Below are 2634 nucleotides of genomic sequence, written 5' to 3'. Positions count from 1 at the left end.
TCAACTATGCAAGAGCCCATAATGGCTTGTGGCTGCGCACGGAAGTTTCTAGGCATGAAATATCATATGATCCCTTTGCACCTGGGTGGCGAACCAAGAAAAAATCACACGGGTACTCCGGGATTTCCTAAACGGGCTAGCACTAGATTCTCCAGGTGCCCCAACCAATCCACCCAGATGTTTATTAAAGTCGCCACCTTAATGCTATCCAAGATTAATAACTCTCATAACTTCCATATGTATCACGATCCAATTCCCGTCTATGAGCACGACTAAGCAATAATTGAGCATAACATATATTCCCGGGGTGATCAAAGGTATTAGGTTCCTACCTCAAGTACTACAACCAAACCACATGTTCCCAATCCTACTCATGCAAATATTTGAGGGGCAAAAATAATGCATAGTAAAAACTGGGTATAGAAGAGTATGATCAAAGTGTAAGTTTCCTTGTTGATGATCAGAAAACTCTAGAGATTCATAGTAACAAGCTTCCACTCCAGGTAATCTAGCGTAGACAAACAGTAACATACATAAGCAATCAGTCAAACGAAACAAAGAGAATCGAGAAAAGATCCAAATAAAACTCGAAATAAGCAAACTACTAATCTAGACATAAAACAAAACCTAACAATATTATTTTCATGTGCATTAGATCCTAACAGTAGGTACATGTGATTAGCTATGATTTGCAAGAAGAATCAACTCAAACGGAGCTACGAAACTCAAGATACAAACGAAACAAGATCGAATACTAATCTGAACTAAACTCAGTTTTTAAATTGTCAAAATCATGTTCAAGTTGTTTTACTGGAAAGAGGGGATCATTACAAAGATTTAGGCGTTGGTTTCATCTAATGTGGAAAAACAAGCTAAAAGTTACGCTAGTTTTAAGATGAGGGGCTCAATCGCGAGAAAACTGCGGATAGGTCTCTGGCCGAAAATAAACGGAAAAAGAAAAATCCACCAGACGAACGTCCGCTAACAGAACCTAACGAACGAACTCGTTTGTTAACAGACAAATCAAGTGAATGCTCACTATTTAACCGATCTAAAAAACGAACCGATCTAATCTAAACCGGAAATAATGAAAAAAACCAAGAAAACCGGCGGGTTGGTTCTTGGTGGCTAGTCGGCGAGGTCAATGATGGTATTGGCGGCATGCGGGCGACGGTGGGTCGGCGACAACGCCAGAGCGGTGGCGGTGCAACAGCAGCGGCAGCAGGCGGCGGCGGCGACTACGGGCGGTGGCGGTGCGGCACAGGCGGCGGCGGCACTCGATGGCGGCGGCGACTGCAGCGGCGGCGGCTTCAGACGGGGTATGGAGAGGAGCGGCAGGGTATTTAAGAGGGGGGGGGAGGCGAGGCCGGCTTGGGCGAGGGGAAAGCGAGGCGGCGGCGGTCTCCGGAGTCCGGGTTGGACTCCCCGGCGGCGGTGGCGCAACGGCTATGTCCCGAGCGCGAGCGGGAGACGGCGTGGCGCTGGGCCTGGCCTAGCTGCGGCTGGACCGACCCAGTTAACTTTTTTTTTAAAAACGACACCGTGAATAAAAATCCTAATAAATAAAAATAAAAGACCTAAAATTTCAAAAACAATTTTCACATCCCTACCTAATATTTGGGACAAGATGAACATTTTTCTGGACTAAATGCAATTTTTAAAAATGCACATTTTTCTCTAATTTCAACCGAATAAAATTGCGAATAAAATTTAAATAAAATAATTTGACTTCATAATATCTTTTCCAATATTTCTGCTCTGATTTGAAGAAGTCATTTTATCTTCTCTCATCTATTGTTTGAAATAATTGGAAAGAAATGAAAATCAAAATTGATCCATTTTTCAAGTTTTGAAAATTAATTCAAAAATTAAATTTAGGAAACCTCCAACCCTCTCCTTGAGTCCTTGAGTTGGTTAAGATTTTTTGGATCACAACCAAAATGCAATAAATTATGAAATTCATATGAATGATCTATGTATAACATCCAAATTAAAAATTGGGATGTTACAAGGGAGAACAAACGTAAGTTTTTGTACGTACCAGTTTTCCTTTTTTTATAAAAGCGGAGAAGGCATTTCATATTTGGGGACATGCGTGATGATTGCTCTTTCCTTATAGCATGAGGTGTGTTATTATTTTACGCGACCTCTTTTCTATATTATAAAGTTTTCTCTTTCCTATAAATTTTAAATCATGATGGCTCTTTTCTTATACCATGAGGACTCTTATTTTTTATACGTGACACTACTAGGAAAAGGATTAAAGATGGGATGGACACTAATGGAGCACCAGGGAAGTAGTGCGCCACTATTATATACTAATGGCGCACCAGTTGGTAATGCGCCATTAGTGTGGAAGACACTAATGACGCATCAGACAAAAGGTGCACCACTAATGATAATTTTTTTTCATTTTTACATACATACTAATGGCGCATCCGACCGAAGTGCGCCATTACTACTAATGGCGCATCCGACCGAAGTGCGCCATTACTAGTTCTAACTAGTAATGTCGCACCAGCCACAGAGTGCGCCAGTACTGTATTTTTTTTATTCTTTTTTTTTGCAAAACTACTAATGGCACACCGTGTCACAGTGCGCCATTACTAGTTTAAACTAGTAATGGCGCACCTA

This window comes from Triticum dicoccoides, chromosome 6B (genome assembly GCF_002162155.2).
Source record: "Triticum dicoccoides isolate Atlit2015 ecotype Zavitan chromosome 6B, WEW_v2.0, whole genome shotgun sequence".
NCBI classification, from domain to species: Eukaryota; Viridiplantae; Streptophyta; class Magnoliopsida; order Poales; family Poaceae; genus Triticum; species Triticum dicoccoides.
The sequence above is the reverse complement of the archived record's forward strand: the minus strand, read 5'-3'. Positions refer to the sequence as shown.